Genomic DNA, 18,210 nt, shown 5'->3' on the forward strand with positions numbered 1-18,210 from the left:
TTTAAAGGGTTCCACTATAATATGATGGCACAGGATTCACCTTCAAGGTGCCCCAACTGTTTATCTTGTCACACACGTGCACACGGAGAACAGTTTACAGGCTCAAATAGTGCTATTTGTCATCCAGACCCGGGAGTTGGTGCTCTCACCTGATCCTCTCTCCTTTTGTTCACCTGCAGATCAGCCAATGACCCTGCCTTTCAATGACATCACCACTGGTCCAACCACTGTTGACATCACTTCCGGCAAACCCTGATGACGTAATTTCCCAGAATCGACATGTTCTGGCCACCCGACTCCACCTATTTCTCCTATCTACCATATTTATAGCTCAGACCTAACCTGTTAGTTAGTTCAGTTGTGAACTCCGCTTCTACGAAGACGTGTTTCTTTTCTTTTTTCGGTATACAGCGTGGCCAAACCAAACCTTTTTCTGTTTGCTGCATAATTTTTTACTACACTCTTCTGTGTTTAATCTTACAATATCCACTCCAGCATTGACCTGACTGGATACTGGAGCATTGTCTAAATCTGAGAATACATGTCGGCATGTATCCTTTCCTTAATTATGACCAGTCTCCCTGCCCCTGCCACTGAGAAGCACCCCTAAAGCATGATGCTGACACCACCATTCCTCATCATAGGGATGATATTAGGCAGGTGATGAGCAGTGCCTGGTCTTTGCCAAGCATAGTGCTTGGAGTTCTGCCCAAACAGTATAATTTTTGACTCATCACGCCAAAGTATCTTTTTCCTCATGTTCTCAGAGACCTTTAAACTATCACATGCCTTATACTTGAGTGACATCCATTCCACCATAAATAGCTGATTGATGGAGTGCTTCTGAGATGGGCATCCTTCTGACAGGTTCTCCCATCTCAGCAGAGGACTTTTGAAGCTCTGTGTGACTGTCCATTGGGTTTTTGGTCACCTCTCTAACCACGGATCTTCTTGCCCAGTTACTAAGTTTTGGGCAGATGGCCAACTCTAGGAAGAGCCCTGCTGAATCCAAACTTCTTCTCTTATTGAGGCCACTGCACTCTTAGGAAAACTCAAAGTTTTAGAAATGGCTTTATACCATTGTTCTGATTTATGTCTCCCCACAGCGTTGTCACAGAAATCTCTAGAGAGTTCCTTGAACCTCACGTTTTTGTCCTGTCGTGCAGATTGCATTGCGGGACCTCATATACACAGGTGTGTGCTTTTCTAAACGATATCCAGTCGATTGAATTCACCACAGGTGGACCCCAATCAAGTTCTTGAAACATGTCAAGGATAATTAAAGGAAACAGGATTCACCTAACCACCATCTGGCATGTCACAGCGAAGAGTCTGAATATTTACAGTAAATAAATGATAAATTAAATATGAGTAGTGGTGGCTGGCTCCTTTTATAGGACACCCAGAAGGAGTCCAGGGGCCTCATGTATAAACGGTGCGTACGCTCAAATCACGATGTATAAAACCTACACTTGGCGTAAAGCCACGCACTTTTCCACGGTACCTCATGCCTTGTCGTACGCAAGTTCTCCTCTCGGTTTTGCAAACTGGCGGCACCCAACATCAAAGCAATGCTACTGTTCCTGTGTGGTTACTCCTTATTTTCCTGACGCAGCTTTATAAATACACTGAAACTAACTGCATATTGTTTATTAGTGTAATGCATCTGATTGTAATTAACTTGTAACAATATAATGGTCCAGGGAATAGCCACAGTATTCCAAATAGCATAACTGCTTTAGCATTGTTACTCTCACTGCACCTTCTTCTTCTTTCCGCTGCTCCCATTAGGAGTTGCCACAGCGGATTATCTTTTTCCATATTACTCTCACTGTACTACTTGGAGTATTTATATCACTGTGCCTGGGTGGGGAATCACAGCAGCAGCTGATCAGAGAATTATCGGTATACAGCATCAAGCACATGCTGCCTCATCCACGGCAAAACATTTCAAAGCCTTTCCTGTACAGACCATGCGGTTCAGAAACATTTTCATCCCAAGAACTATAAACGTACTCAATCAATTGCTTCTTGTAGAACTATCTGTACTTTTGAGTAGAATTACCTCACTGTAAACTTGCACTACAGTTATAATATTGCAAAACCTGCGCCACTTTATAAAGCACGTATTTACATATGATGACGATATCATTTTTAAGGTGAAATGCAGCAAAATATGTTTATTATATTTTACAGATAAACTTTAACTTCATTTAAATAATCTAAATTCTTCACTGGGACTGGCGTGAAGGAGAGAATAATTAAACATGTACTATGAAGATATTTAAATGTTCCTTAAACGTTTTGAAGAATCGGCTATCTAAGCTTACAGATGGCTTAACGTCTATTACAGAGCTGATTGTGTGGCGATCCACCATGCATAAGATAAGATATTGACATTGGACTTATTCTATTGGACATAGAGCCGCCCATGAGTACTGCTGCAATAAATAATTTCATTGAAGGTCGCACACAATCACTGCGCCGTGAAACATGTTTAATAATGTTCTTTAACTCCTATCATCATAAAAATGATATCACGTATACATCTCAGTGTTTTAGTTATTCAGAGAGCTGTAATATCACGAATGTAATGGATTCTGTGTCCAGTTGGAGGAAGAGAGCCGGTTTAAGAAGCAAGTAGTGATTCACACACATAGATCACATAGAAGATCAAATACAAAACAAAGCATTTAATGTGCTACTTTAATTACAATGTGATTTGAGAAACTGGTTAATTAAACAATTTTAAGATGAAGTTTATGATGTTCTACTTTAATGACAAAATAAACTACGAGATTAAAGTGGAAATGTCGAGATTGAAGTTGACATTTCGTGCTTTTTCCCCACTGTGTGCCTTTTTTTTCTCTGTACCCTAATAATCTTTCATATGACACTCGGACTGTGGGCTACAACTCGCCTTTTCATGGTGACTTTGATATGTGAGCTTTCAAGTTTCTCCAACACTCTATGTCACTCGATCAACTTCCTTTTGTTGATTATACCACGGTTTATTTGAACAAATAGTATGTTTTTCCTTTGCCTCCACTTGGTATTCTCTAAAATTCTTATATTTTCCCCCGTGCTTTTCCCATTATCTTTTCACAGAAGGCTGAGCTTAAGGGCGATTTATATTGATTTGCATATTCAAAGAGGCATAATTCTAGGAGGAGTTGGGGCGTTACATAAAGCGCGTGCACGAGCGTTACTTTTCACGCTGACTGGGATTTATGTAGCGGAAGAACATGGAAGTTGGCGTATGCACAGATTCCTGCATCTGGATTTTTCTGTGCGTAAGTACATTTTGGCTTTTGTGCTTATGCCATGTTATAGTGTGAGTTCTACGCACGCCGTTATGAATGAGGCCCCAGGTGTCCAGCGAGCTTCTTCTGGCTGCACTTCTGGGTGCTAAATAGGGCTTGGCAATGGTCCAGATGCTCCCTGGTGGTGGTAAGACGGGGGGACTGCCCTCTAGCGTTCCAGCTGAGATAATGTCCTAAATACACTCTCTGCTCCGGTCCTTCCAATATCGAGCTGCCCCGGCTGAGTAATGGCCCCAGCATTCTGCCACAATATGTATTTATACGTATACTTAATTTATTTACATAACTATACAAAAGTATATATTCATAGTGAATATGTAGCAACGTATACTGTATATATATATACAGTATACACACGCTATATGTATGCATATAAATACATTCATCCATCCATTATCCAACCCGCTATATCCTAACTACAGGGTCACAGGGGTCTGCTGGAGCCAATCCCAGCCAACACAGGGCACAAGTCAGGAAATAAACCCTGGGCAGGGTGCCAGCCCACCACAGGACACACATACACCCACACACCAAGCACAATTTAGAAATGCACCTAACCTGCATGTTTTTGGACTGTGGGAGGAAACCAGAGGAAACTCACGCAGACATGGGGAGAACATGCAAACTCCACGCAGGGAGGACCTGGGAATCAAACCATGTTCTCCTAACTGTGAGGAGGCAGCGCTACCCACTGCGCCAACGTGCTGCCCCTATAAATACAGTACATATACACCTTAATCTACCTTTAATCAATTCATATATTTTCAGACACGCCTATTTTCTTTTTAATAGCCAATGTGGTACTGGAAGCCATTCCGGAAGTACTGGGCTTAAGCCAGGAACCAACCTATGATGGGACATCAATCCATCACAGGGTACATTCATTCATGCCCTCACACTCATTTATTCACATAGACATTTATGGAATATGGGAGGAGAAACTTGAACAAAAACACAGACATTGCCATTATTGGAATTTGAGTCCTCTGTTCTGGAGCCAAGAGGAAGCAGTGCCAACCACTGTGCCCCTGTACTCCTTCATGCTCATGTAGTTACACACACATACTGTGTACATCACGTTTTCTAACCCTCTGTACATCCATCCATCCATTATCCAACCCGCTATATACTAACTACCGGGTCACGGGGGTCTTCTGGAGCCAATCCCAGCCAACACAGGGCGCAAGGCAGGAGACAAACCCTGGGCTGGGCACCAGCCCACCTCAGGGCACACACACACCCACACATCAAGCACACACTAGGGACAATTTAGAATCGCCAATGCACCTAACCTGCATGTCTTTGGACTGTGGGAGGAAACTGGAGTACCCGGAGGAAACACACGCAGACACGGGGAGAACATGCAAACTCCACGCAGGGAGGATCCGGGAAGCGAATCCCAGTCTCCTAACTGCGAGGCAGCAGCGCTACCCACTGCGCCACCATGCCGTCTCCCACCCCGCTGTACATATACTACATTTACAATTGTATTTTTGTTTGTAGAGTAGAACATAGTCTTATTCAAGACATTTCTAGGCATAGAATATACTGTATGTGCAGTATATATATGTTGAAACCTTCAAAGACTAAAGAAAGGCAATAGTTTTAAGTACAATGTACCTGTATACATTTTTGAGGTGACTCTGGCCCTTTGTACAAATCCAGAACAACTAGATTTAGAAGAGATTAATCTTTCACAAAAAGTTCCAGTACCCAGGTGAGAAATATACATGAGAAGATACAGTAAGTGAGGCATACTGAAGAAGTGTGACTCACTTCTTTTCATGTTGCGGAGGGTGAGATAGAGTGAAGATATTGCAGGCATATATTCCACTTTTTTTTGTTCCACGCCATGCTGCAGTCAGTGAGACTGCACGATAGTAAAGGAGCTGTCCGTTGGGGAGACAGAGCAAGACTACAGGAAGGGCATGTCTGACTTCTATTGTTGCTGAGGGTGAAGTACAATAAAGCAGATGTGCATCTCCCTATTTTATTTGCTTCCACACGACACAATGAGTGGGCCAGCAAGAGTACAGGAGGCCCTTTTTGTGACATATAAGGAAAAATAAAGATTTTTTGTATTTCAATGTGATATTATATGACTTCTTGGCCTGTACATACAGTAAAAGTATACACTGTTTATTGAAATTGGTTGCTAGTGATATCCATTTGTAGCTACTGGTTTCCGTGCATTTCCTAGTATTTTTCACAAAATGGGAAACTGATTTTGCATTGTGAATATTTCCTAAGAGCAGAAATACCAGCTAGTACTTGGTTAAGTGTACAGATCTCCAGCATGCTTAAAGGTATGACATTATGGAGGTCATTCCACATGGGCCTTGTTATCTTCTTCAGTTGAGAGCTGATATTTGTTTTCAGACATTAAAAGCATAATGTGGGTACTATTGAAAACACTTCATTCTCAAGAGCTAAAGGGGCTTCTCCCAAAGAAGGCGCTGTCCATCCTTCCATTTTAAAAATATGTTTCTTCCTTCACAGGATTGGGAGGGGTCCAACCCTGGATGAGACTGCAGTACATTAAATATACAATCACACTCAGTGATACTGGACAAATTTGGAGTCACAGATCAACCTAAACAGCAAATCTTTGGCGTTTGACAGAAAGTCATATGGTGATATTAGGAGTGCACAAACTCCATGCACACAGATACTAGGCTGGGCATTACTTCATGTTGCTGACTCTATGGGTGAACAGTGGCAACCACTACATCGCCATGCATAAGGAAACAAGCTTCTAAATCCAAAAAATGGAAGCTGATGTCAGATCTTTTTTTTTGTACAGCACTAAGAAAATGTCGTTAGTATTTCTATAGCTGTTAATTTCAGATGCAAACTTGGAAATAAAAAAATCTTTAAAGAAAACTGGAAGTGTTACTGCTAGTGGAGAACATCTTGTTCACTTTCCAGTTTGTTTCAATTAATGATTCCGAAAGCCAAACTTTGCAATATGTGAAAGTTAATAAAAAATAAATGGTAGTTTATGCAAAATTTCAACTGTTATTAAAATTGTTTACAACTTACCGATTACTAACCCTATTCCAGATCTGCTGTCTTAATGGGGTAATTGGCATCAAAGTTTGTCCCGTATCAGTAGAGCACCCGTCAGCCACCATGTATAGTATAGTACAGTATAGTAGAAAAAACTGAAGAATAAAATATAGTGCCTTACCTCCTTTAGATGTTTAATGTTCAGAATCTTTAATTCTTCATGTCTTCATTTTATAAAAAAACCCCAGAGAGCAAAAAAAGCTGCTGTGTTCCTCAGTGCTCTTAAGTCAGTGGGCACGTTTTCCTTTTTTTTTTGGCATTAGTGTCAGATTATTCCAAGGTGAACTCTGCTTTCCAAAAGCCCCCAATGAAAGAGTCTTAGGCTCGGCACTCAGACAGCCTGTTCTCGGCTGTGCAGGTTTCTTTCCCTTTTAAGCTTTCTGGATTGTTTTGCTAGCCGATACTCATCTGATGAGCTGTGCAGCGCTGATGGTGAATTAATGATCAGGTGTCATGGTGCAGTTGGGATGCATTGATCTGTTTCCATAAATCAGCGTTTAGATTTAATTGTAGTTTAAAGTCCCCCTCTGTGCTGGCGCTGTGATTGGGCTACCTTAGGAGGCTCATAGCAACGTAGCGACACAGGTGTTTCAGAGCACAGATTGACTGCTGATGCTTTCTGCTAAGTAAATATTAGCATTTAGCTTCTTTGTCTGTGTGTTTTAAGTCAATTAACCCTTCCTTCAGGTGCCCTTTTGATTTGAAATGATCAAGTGGAAAATAGACTGCCATGTAAATGTCTTGTTAAGGCAGACAAGCTCTATCTCACTACATAACCACTGACCCCCACCCAATTACTACCACCACCCCAGTAAGCTTGTGAGAAAATAAAATGCACACTATGTTATCAGTTGCCAACAGATTAAGGAGCCTGTCAAATTCGCCATTTGAATGTTTTTGTCATTTTAATTCATACAGGGAAGAAAGCTAAAATTAAATGATGGAGTGAATCAATAGCAAATTCTTTTACCGGGCTTGTCACCGATGTGACATCTGAGGTCACGTATGGAGACAAAGAGAGGCAGTCTGTCCCTCACCTATCATGTATTGAGTATGGTCTTCACAAGCTTTATAAGCTACCCTGTCAGAAGGAGTGCTATGACTTAATAAAACTTTAGTTCATATATGCAGTGAGCTTAAAGCTGCTTAATCCAGTACATGGTTGTGGTGGCTGGAGGTATTTTCAGCACTACAGAAACACACCCTGGCTGGCACCTCAGTCCTTTGTAAGACAAGGACACACACATACCCATCCTCATTAAGGACTCACACATCTCTAGAATACCCCGAGAAACAGACACAGGGAGAACAGGCACACTCAAAATCCTGATACTATAAACTTTAGAAACTCTACGCATATGAGAAGGCTGAAGCTCTTGGCTGCTTATAACTGGAATAAGCACCCTAGCGAATTAAATATGCAATGTGGTATTGTGATTTGCTGTTTCCTCACAGGTCCAGCAGCACAGGCTCAATTCATTGCATGTGTGGTAAATGCAGGACCAACAGGCGTATTCCTTTGGGTACTCTGGTCTCGTATGAAATCTCACCAAAAATGTCTAAGGTTAATTGTCCCACTGTCTAAAAATGGTTCCTGTCTTGAGGCATCACTTACTTTTTAGTAGTAGTTCTAATGAGAAGTCAAGTAAAATTACACCTTTTATTGGCTAACTGAACTGATTACAATATGCAAGCTTTCGAGACAACTGAGGTCCTCTCTTCAAGCAGGCTGGAATGTAATGTACTGTAATTACATCTTGCCTGAGGAAGAGGCCTGAGTTGTCTCGAAAGCTTGCATATTGTAATTGGTTCAGTTAGCCAATAAAAGGTTTAATTTTACTTGACTTCTTATGGCATCCATAATAGCTAACACGGTACAACACTGTAGTAGTAGTTCTAAAACGATAAAGGTAAGGGCAGCTCTTACATCCTCAATTAGGATTACGACTTGACCATCTTTAACAGCAAAAGATCTTTGATTGTATCTCTGGTTTCTTCCCTCATACAAAATGCTCTGTGTGATGCACATTATGAATTTAATTTCCTTTACATAATTTTAGGCATCTGGGTATCCCAATGACCTAGAGCCATCAACACTACTTACATGTTCTGTGATACATGAAAGTACCGAATGGACGATAGAACTGAAAGATTGTGTATGACTTTAAGATACTTAGTCATCTTTATATTGTTCAAATACACTGTATTTTTAAAGCAATTTCTATATAATCAAACTCTATTAAAAGAATGACAAAGTCAAGTATACTGCACTGGCTATTTAGTGTATTTGGCAACATAGCAACATAAATCATCATCAACTTGGGATAATCTTTTTATGTTATGGTTGGATGCCATTTTTAGAATGCATAGAAGACGCAGACCCCTGAGCAGACATAAGTTTAGCATTTGGATTGAAAAACTTTGGAGTTTAAAATAAATGCATTACACTTTTTTCACTTTACCTTGGCCAAAGCTCGGCAGGTAGAGGTCATGGAACAACAGGAATCTTCTACCGCTGAGATACATTGGAGCCGAACTAATAAAGTGAAGTAATGCATAACTCAGAAGACACAGATAAGGCTGATAATTAAATGACCTTTCAGCCCCTATTATTTTCCTTTGTAAATAGTAAATGCAGTCATATGATTAAACCAACCTGTCAAGCCATGTAGTATTTTCTCTATTGGTTTGTAACCAACGTTTATTTTCTGTAAGCAAATGACTTAATAATGAATACAATAGCAAAAATAAAAATGTTTATATTAAGTGGTAATGTGTCAGAGGGCCTGAGCAGGATTTATCCTACAGAACATGTTTCTATTGTTTATTTTGCATTTGAAAATTTCGTTAGAGATTTTTGAATAATGCACCGTTTTATTGTCAAAGGCTCTTAGGGTGACCCTATTGTCACTTTTAGACCCTTTAATACGCAGACCTGAACAAAGTGCCCCAAATCCCCACTATAGCCCTAGATATGTTTACCCTCACCAGCTTGACATGCAGCTGCAATCTGCAGCTTGATTTATGATTATCATTGTGGTTGATTGGTCTCTTTCTCTTATATCTGTAGCCTCAGGTGAGAACATAGAGTCCCACAATAAACAGGAGAGAGAGTTTATACCCTTATTCATACATTATAGAGTAACATTCTTTAACATACGGTTCCTAAATGTTCCCAAAACAGAAGCAAAGTAAAATGAGTGTGACAAATTATAATAGATACAACTAGATTGGGTAGCAGCTTAGCCTGTTTGGAGCCTAGATATCTTGTATGGGCGGCACGGTGGCGCAGTGGTAGCGCTGCTGCCTCGCAGTTAGGAGACCCGGGTTCGCTTCCCGGGTCGTCCCTGCGTGGAGTTTGCATGTTCTCCCGTGTCTGCGTGGGTTTCCTCCGGGCGCTCCGGTTTCCTCCCACAATCCAAAGACATGCAGGTTAGGTGGATTGGCGATTCTAAATTGGCCCTAGTGTGTGCTTGGTGTTTATGTGTGTCCTGCAGTGGGTTGGCACCCTGCCCAGGATTGGTTCCTGCCTTGTGCCCTGTGTTGGCAGGGATTGGCTCCAGAGACCCCCGTGACCCTGTATTCGGATTCAGCGGGTTGGAAAATGGATGGATATCTTGTATGTCTAAATATCCTGGGGGCTCTTCATCCTACAAGGCTGAATGTATGCCGGTCTTGTGCTTCCTTCATTCCTTGGGCCAATGGGATATTGTAGTGTAAGGCTGACTTTATTCTCATGTTCAGGCCTCTCTTTCACCAATCCTGTTTAGCAGCCCTTGAGCTAAGTCAAACTTGTTTTTGTCCTTGAATGTTTCCAACTTGGATGTAGAGTTACCAGTTCTTAGCTTTATACTTGTTGTGATCTGGTGTCAGTACAACAAGATCTTATCTGGCCTGAATTGTACTGAGTAGGAACAGGTTGCCAAAGGTTCTCTAAATACATACTTTATCATTAATGCTATAGGTAAATCACACCATCCTCTTGTCACGCACCTGAGCATTTTAAGAACCTAACTTTAACAGTGTTATAGGAGCACGCGTACCTAACCTACACTGGGTGCAATTTGGAAACCAATCCTGACTTCAGAAGGCATTTAGGGAACAAATTATACCCTAAAGGGTTTGCTTGTGGTGTCATGACTTGATAAGTGTATTATAAACAGTATGCTAATGATCTGCTGTCTAATGGCACGTAAGCTATCGTACAATGTAAATATAGCCTCCAGAAATTTGAATCTATCTTTGAACAGATTGAAGCAAATAAATATTTTAAATAAGGATTATTTCACTCTTCTTTACTGGTCAACAGCTTTACCAAAGCATGAGAAATCCAATCATAATTTATCATTCAGAGGTAAACTGTTTGCTATATACTGTAACTGAGTTGTCTCATTTGTTCCAAAGAGACTGTAGAGACATTTGGAACCCATTTCCACGATTAAGCAAGGATTTAAATGAGATGAATGACATTTTTACTTACTTAAAATTCAGTCAGATTAATATGTAATGATATTGTATGATATAATATAGATATGAATAGCAAAACACAAAACAATTAGAATAATACAGTAACATTAGATTAGATTAGAGCAGATATGCTTTACTATGAACCAAGCAGCATGATAATATTGATAATATAGCCATTGCATCTCCGGCCATTCCCACATCTTATATTTTTAAAGGGTTACTCTACCCAAAAATTATATATTTTGTAAATATTACTTGCCTCATTCAGTTTATAGTGGTGACAGAGAAAAAAACGTAACCTCATATTTTAATGGAGAAATTACATATTGAATATTCTAAGTTTCTGTACTAAAACTTGCCTGAAGAAGGGGCCTGAGCTGCCTCGATAACTTGCATATTGTAATCTGCTCAGTTAGCCAATAAAAGGTGTCATTTTCCTTGACTTCTCACTGCATCCATAATGGCTAACACAGTGCAGCATTCTACAACTACATATTGAATATTCAAACTCAACGGGCTCATTGAAGACAGGACTCTTGACCAATGATGAGGGGGACAGACAGATCTACAATTTAAACGCACAGCATGGTGGGAACAAAATCTTTTCTGTTTACTTTGAATGCCATCTTTCTAGGAAGTAACAGCTAATAATATTTTAGCAAAAAATGCACATATTTTGCACGTTTTGACCATATGAATGGATATCGGGCATGCGACATGAGTTACGTGATCAGTTTATTTTCTTTTTTCCGTGTACGTCTTTCATATTCTTTGCTGTTGTACAGCAGTGGTCATTGCAGGGCCTCATTGAGTTACAATATTCTCAATGTAATTTCTTCATGAAAACATGAAGACCACACAGGTTAAGTAAAAAAACTATAATTTTTGGGTAATATATTCCTTTAATATTTTTGCACTGATAATTTCTAAAAGATTATAACACACTGTTATGTCTGTCGTAATGCTTTTTAATTATGATTATTATATTTAAAAAATGCTCATACCCCATTCTGCACAAGCTTGACCAGCTGGACTATATGGGAAGATTATTTTAACAATGTGAACAATCAAAAACTATGCTATACCAAATTTATCTTTTGCCATCTTCTGCCATGATTGAACAGAAACAAAATGCTATAATACCTCCCTTTTTCAATGTCTGTTTTCTAAGGTATGTATCACTTAAGAATCCAGATATTCCATATACTAAGCTCTAGTTATAATACAAACATGAACTAATAATCGCATGGGTACTTCACTAAACCAATAAAGCTGACATGCAGGCAGGCTGAAATATATTTACACAATACAGTATGTAAGAAGAATTAGTCATTTATAAAAGGAAAATCCATCTTTACTGTTTGTTTTGCTATGTTAGCTCAGCTGCTGTAACTGACTTTTTACGCATGTAATGAATGAAGCAGCCTTTCCATCAGCACTGTTCAGAACTCCGTAAATAATATCCATTTAAAAGTACCTAACTTCAAAAGTGTAAAGTTTGCTTTATTGTTTTAGAGGGGCACAGCATCCATATGTAGCATCATTAACAGCTCTGACTTCATTAGCTATGTGATCCTGGCTCACCTCCCTTATTTAACACACAATTACATGCCTAATCTTGCATGAAATTGTACCTCTAATGACATCACACGAGGTAAACTGGGAAGGACAGCAGCACTGAGGATATTAAAAAAAAGACAGGCAGAGAAAGAGAGAGATGCTTAATTGCCATTCGGTACAAGTAGCTGCCAACTGCCTGAATAATAGTCATAGCTCTGTACACAAGATACCATTCATTCATTTTGAAACTTGCTAAATCTAAGCCAGGGTCATGAGGAGCAGGAGCCTGTCTTGGCATCACTGGCCATTATACAGATAATAGCACTGGAAAGGTACAGGCCACCAAGATATCAGTCCACCTCACGGCCCACTCCCACACATACACAGGCCGATTTGAACCTAATCCACATGTCTTTATGGATATGGGAGGAAAAATGGAGTACCGGGAGGAACACCCATGGAATCATGGGAAGAACATACAGAGACCACATGGATAATGACTCAAACCTAGAACACCAAATGCACGAGGTGACAGTGCTAGCCTTTGTGCCACTCATATGAGATATCAAATAGTTTAAAAATGCTGAATGGTTTTACCAGGTGACCTTCATTGCTTATTGTTTTAATGTCTTTGGTAAGGTATTCTGATATAAATTCAATAAAAGAGGATACTAACCAGCATGATTAATTCTGTTTTTTATGTTTCTGGAGTTCACTTTTGTTTAATCTGAATTCATTATTTAATAATAATGTGCAATGAAAAATTTGTTTTGGTAACCTACATTACACTGATTCTTTGAAGATTCATTTTGCTTAACTGAAAGAATCCTAACCCACCTACCATAACTCCATAGAAAAGTCAAGCTATATATTATTTTAACCTGAAAAAAATATTTATTTTCTATGCAAGAAATGGTTCAAGATTTTTTTTTAGAATGTGTCAAAAATCAATTAATGCCATTCTAAAGTAAGAATACTGGGTCTTCACCAAACCATTTTTGCTTTTCAATAGACAGGAAGAGCAATTTCAGACTAGACTTTTTGTCACACCTTAGAGTAAGGAGAGCAGGGTTCATGTCTCAGGTCCTCCCTGCATAGAGTTTGAATGTTCTCCCCGTGTCTGTGTCCTCCAGTTTCTGGCCCACAGTGCAAAGACACGCAGGTTAGTGTGAACTGGCAACACTAAATTGGGCCCTAGTGTTTATGTTTTTTTTTGTGGGGTCAGAGCGCCCCAGAGCAATTACAGGTTAAGGGCCTTGCCCAAAGGCCCAGCAGAGTACAATCTCTTTTGGCAGTGATGGGGATTTGAACCAGCAACCAGATCCTTGGCCTCAGAGCCACCACTCTGCCCATATGTACAGTATGTGTGTGTTCATCCTGTGATGGACTGGCCCCCTGTCCAGTGTTTGTTCTTGCCGTGTGCCCTCTGCTAGCTAGAATAGGTTCCAGCACCCCCTATGACTCTGGTCTGGATTAATTGGGTTTAAAAATGACATGATGGAATTGTTTTGGGCACAAGGTCTGGTTTACTGCATTGATTGTACAATTGTGTCTTTAACTATATGGTAGTAGTTAGTAGTAGTAGTACTAGTAATAATAATAGTAGTAATCATTGAATTGCCCTGTATACAGAGTACAGTGAAATTCATACTTGAATGTCTGACCAACATACAAGCCTCCACTCTCCAGCAAAATGATGAACAGATAATAATTTAAAATATATCTATCTTCATTTTATTTAGTGAAAAGTCAAGCAAGATGACACCTTTTATTGGCTAACTAAAAAGATTACAATATGCAAGCTTTCGAGGCAACTCAGGCCCCTTCTTCAGGCAAGATGTAACACCCTAGTACTTCATTTTATTTACAAGAAAACACAAAACACCTTGCTCAATGTACTTCTTATTCCTAATTCACAGCCATTTGTTCATCATTATGCTTTAATATTTGTGTTTAGTTCTCTCAATAAAATATTTAAAAAAGAAATTAATTAATGAAGAGCTCAACTCCAGTATATCAGTCCTTTCACACATTTTTTCCAACTCCCTTCATCCAATCACAGGTTCACGATGGGCCAGATACCAGACAGGGGTCAAACCTCGATGTGATGCCATCTTATTGTCATTCACGTTCATGTGCAGACCCTCACTTCCTAAAGCCCATGCAGGAATTGGAGAAATAACACTGGACTTTCAACATAGCTTCCTGGAGCTTTTAATCAGGAGCAACATATTGCCTTTATTATATCAATGTATATACAATTAATGGATAATCTTTAAAAATCCTCCAGGCTCTGTGATTTGCTGAGTGCAGAGTCCCAAGTACTTGTCAACATCACTTAGCCTATGTAAAGGTGGGGTGACTCGTGCAGTAGGTAGGTAGGTAGGTAGGTAATCATGGGTGATAATCTATTAGATCCTCTCTCTGGAACTGTCTGTTCAAATGTTGAGAGTTGAGTCTTTTTTTAATAAATTCTAAAACAATAATCTCTAGGCTGTCAAACTTTGTCTCTGCCTCATCTTGCTCTCTGAAGTCCTTTGCTGTTGCTGTCTGTTTTATATCTACTGCTATACATTCATCCATTAACTGAACTGAGCAGTGTAAGACATAAAGCAAGATCCAGTCTAGGATGAGGCAGCAGTTTATCATTGCTGCCTCTTCCAGTGTTGAATTAGGAATTTTTCTGTAAAATATCAGGCTGATTGTGAAGTCATGTCAAGTCAATTTCATTGTCATGAGTAGAACAGTGCAAAGAAATTCTTACTTCATATCTTCTCAGAACAGCTGGCAAAAATACAATACACAAAAAAAAAAACACAAAAAAAAAATATACATAGCATGCCACATAAACTGTGGATGGAGACAGGAATAATGTCAATAGCAACAGTGCACCCTTGTGTCCTGGAGTAGCATCTCTCTCTTGAATAAGTCCGGAAGAAGACCCTGTGATGTGTATGCATGACAATATATAAATTTATCCATCCATACATTATCCAACCCGTTATATCCTAACACAGAGTCACAGGGGTCTGCTGGAGCCAATCCCAGCCAACACAGTGCGCAAGGCAGGAAACAAACCCCGGGCAGGGCGCCAGCTCACCGCAGGGCACACACACATACACCAAGCACAATTTAGAATCGCCAGTGCACCTAACCTGCATGTCTTTGGACTGTTGGAGGAAACCAGAGCACCCGGAGGAAACCCATGCAGACACAGGGAGAACATGCAAACTCCACGCAAGGAGGACCTGGGAAGCGAACCCAGGTCTCCTTACTACAAGGCAGCAGTGCTACCAATATGCCACCGTGCTACCCATATATATATATTGTGAACGCTGGCCCCGGCACAGACAGACGGACAGCATATTTTCACCCACACACCGTTTATTTACACCAATATTATTTACAGTTTGCTCACGTGCACCCCCAGTGCCTTCTCGCACCGATTTCCCCAATGTCCAGGCCCACAGTCTCTTGTGCCTTCCTGGCCGCCTCCTGTCCTCTCTCAAGCTTCGCCAACACTGCCTCCCGATGTCCACCGCTGACTGGAGGGAGGCGGCCCCTTTTATGGGCCACACCCCTGTGTGGCGGAAGTGCCGGCTGCGCACCCGGAAGCCGTCCGTGTCTCCCCGGTCGTGTTCCCCCTGGCACTTCCTGGTGTGGCGGAAGTGCCGGGCTCCCGGAATAATTAGGCCCTGGGGCGCCGCCTGGCGGTGGCCACGGGTCCCTACAGGGCTGGGCTTCCAAGCCCTGTACCCGATGCCCCCTGCATAACCAGGACGGACGCCCCCACTCGGTCTGGAGGAGGCACACGGCATCCTCTGGTCCTCCAAGGTGTCCCGGCCGGGCTCCAGCCCCAGCCGAAGACCGTACGGGATAAACCGGCATCAGGGCGCTGCCTGGCGGTGACCACGGGCCCCTACAGGGTAGGGCTTCCATGCCCTCGACCCGTGGCTCCCAACAGAACCAGGACGGATGCCCCCTCGCGGTCTGGAGGAGGCACAAGCCCTCCTCAGGTCCTCCTGGTATATATATATACACTCGCCTAAAGGATTATTAGGAACACTATACTAATACAGTGTTTGACCCCCTTTCACCTTCAGAACTGCCTTAATTCTACATGGCATTGATTCAACAAGGTACTGGAAGCATTCTTTAGAAATGTTGGCCCATATTGATATTATAGCATCTTGCAGTTGATGGAGATTTGTGAGATGCACATCCAGGGCACGAAGCTCCCGTTCCACTACATCCCAAAGATGCTCTATTGGGTTGAGATCTGGTGACTGTGGGGGCCATTTTAGTACAGTGAACTCATTGTCATGTTCAAGAAACCAATTTGAAATGATTCAAGCTTTGTGACATGGTGCATTATCCTGCTGGAAGTAGCCATCAGAGAATGGGTACATGGTGGTCATGAAGGGATGGACATGGTCAGAAACAATGCTCAGGTAGCCCGTGGCATTTAAATGATGCCCAGTTGGCACTAAGGGGCCTAAAGTGTGCCAAGAAAACATCCCCCACACCATTACACCACCACCACCAGCCTGCACAGTGGTAACAAGGCATGATGGATCCAGGTTCTCATTCTGTTTACGCCAAATTCTGACTCTACCATTTGAATGTCTCAACAGAAATCGAGACTCATCAGACCAGGCAACATTTTTCCAGTCTTCAACTGTCCAATTTTGGTGAGTTCGTGCAAATTGTAGCCTCTTTTTCCTATTTGTAGTGGAGATGAGTGGTACCCGGTGGGGTCTTTTGCTGTTGTAGCCCATCCGCCTCAAGGTTGTGCGTGTTGTGGCTTCACAAATGCTTTGCTGCATTCCTCGGTTGTAACGAGTGGTTATTTCAGTCAAAGTTGCTCTTCTATCAGCTTGAATCAGTCGGCCCATTCTCCTCTGACCTCTAGCATCAACAAGGCATTTTTGCCCACAGGACTGCCGCATACTGGATGTTTTTCCCTTTTCACACCATTCTTTGTAAACCCTAGAAATGGTTGTGCATGAATAATCCCAGTAACTGAGCAGATTGTGAAATACTCAGACCGGCCCGTCTGGCACCAACAACTATGCCACGCTCAAAATTGCTTAAATCACCTTTCTTTCCCATTCTGACATTCAGTTTGGAGTTCAGGAGATTGTCTTGACCAGGACCACACCCCTAAATGCATTGAAGCAACTGCCATGTGATTGGTTGATTAGATAATTGCATTAATGAGAAATTGAACAGGTGTTCCTAATAATCCTTTAGGTGAGTGTATATATACAGTATATAGCTGTGTAAGCCCGTGTGCCCTAGAAACTATTGAAATGGTCAGAAAAAAACTGAAATGTAGAGATGTCAGGTAATTGAAAGGAACTACTCTGGGCATCTCTCTCCTAGGAGGATTCATTTTGCCGTCTTGCTTGTGTATTAGCGGCAGGAGGAAAAGTAAAAGGGATACCGTTTTGCCAATGTTAGTGGATAAGTGACTTTGTCTTTCTTCTGAGGTTTCGTTTTGATGACCTACTGGCCTCACTTGTTAGCGGCTAAGCGAGTTTTCTGTTTCCTCTGTGGTGGATCCCTTACCCTGACTCCACCTCTCACTTCTGGGCTGGACAGACAGACACCCTTCCATGCGTAGGCGTTTATATATAAGACTAGCGACTGGGAGCCCGATTGAATCAGGCTACAAGTTCTACATTTGTGAAATCCATACTTTCTCTGCAAAGAATTATTTGTTTTTTTAAGTATTTGAAATGATTTTGTTATCATGGCACTGATTTGTGCTTAAAATAGAGCTATTTGG

The 18,210-nt window shown here is 41.2% G+C and overlaps 2 protein-coding genes across 7 annotated transcripts in view; one reads left to right on the forward strand and one right to left on the reverse strand.

The window, feature by feature from the left end:
• zmat3 (zinc finger, matrin-type 3) overlaps positions 1-18,210 on the forward strand; it is a 181,093-nt gene that overhangs the window by 138,694 nt on the left and 24,189 nt on the right. The gene's annotated exons all lie outside the window — the stretch shown is intronic.
• si:ch211-247n2.1 (calcium-activated potassium channel subunit beta-2) overlaps positions 1-18,210 on the reverse strand; it is a 160,833-nt gene that overhangs the window by 42,906 nt on the left and 99,717 nt on the right. The window contains exon 1 of one of the 4 annotated variants that reach the window (XM_039758787.1): positions 6,514-7,313. The exons of the other annotated variants lie outside the window; for them this stretch is intronic. The gene's annotated coding sequence lies outside the window, so the exon portion shown is untranslated. Of the gene's footprint in view, positions 1-6,513; positions 7,314-18,210 lie in introns of those variants that run through there. 4 annotated transcript variants of the gene reach the window in all.

This window comes from Polypterus senegalus, chromosome 1, assembly GCF_016835505.1.
Source record: "Polypterus senegalus isolate Bchr_013 chromosome 1, ASM1683550v1, whole genome shotgun sequence".
Lineage (NCBI taxonomy): Eukaryota > Metazoa > Chordata > Cladistia > Polypteriformes > Polypteridae > Polypterus > Polypterus senegalus.